This window comes from Pempheris klunzingeri, chromosome 24 (assembly GCF_042242105.1).
Source record: "Pempheris klunzingeri isolate RE-2024b chromosome 24, fPemKlu1.hap1, whole genome shotgun sequence".
Classification (NCBI taxonomy): domain Eukaryota; kingdom Metazoa; phylum Chordata; class Actinopteri; order Acropomatiformes; family Pempheridae; genus Pempheris; species Pempheris klunzingeri.
In genome coordinates this window covers 14,110,849-14,111,299 of record NC_092035.1, presented here as the reverse complement: position 1 = coordinate 14,111,299, position 451 = coordinate 14,110,849, and positions in this window count along the sequence as shown.

The window sequence follows — 451 nt, the reverse complement described above, 5'->3', positions numbered from 1 at the left end:
TCCCAGATGGATGAAACATGACTACTAAATGTAAAGCTCTTTCTTTGCCAGATGTTTTAATAATCCGAGCATATACCTGTGTAAGTAAACCACATTATTCCTTACCTGACCATCATAAACTTACAATTCTGACCAAGGTAAGATGTCCACTGTAGATTCTCTTTAAAGAGAAGTGGTAAAATTCTCTATTTTTCTCATTAGCAACAAATCGCATGAAAAGACCAAAGGCAACGATGAACTGAGCCTAATGACGTATTGTGTTTTGAGCTTAGGTATTGTGTGTGTATCCAAAGCCTGCTCCACTGTTGTACAAAACCTTTTTAAAAAAAAAAAAAAAGCCCCGTCTTTACCACTACACACACATATATTTTGCATCATAGCTCCATCATGCTCCCAGAAGAGCACCGTATGTTAATCTCATTCGACGTATCCCCTCACTCCTCGGGTACCC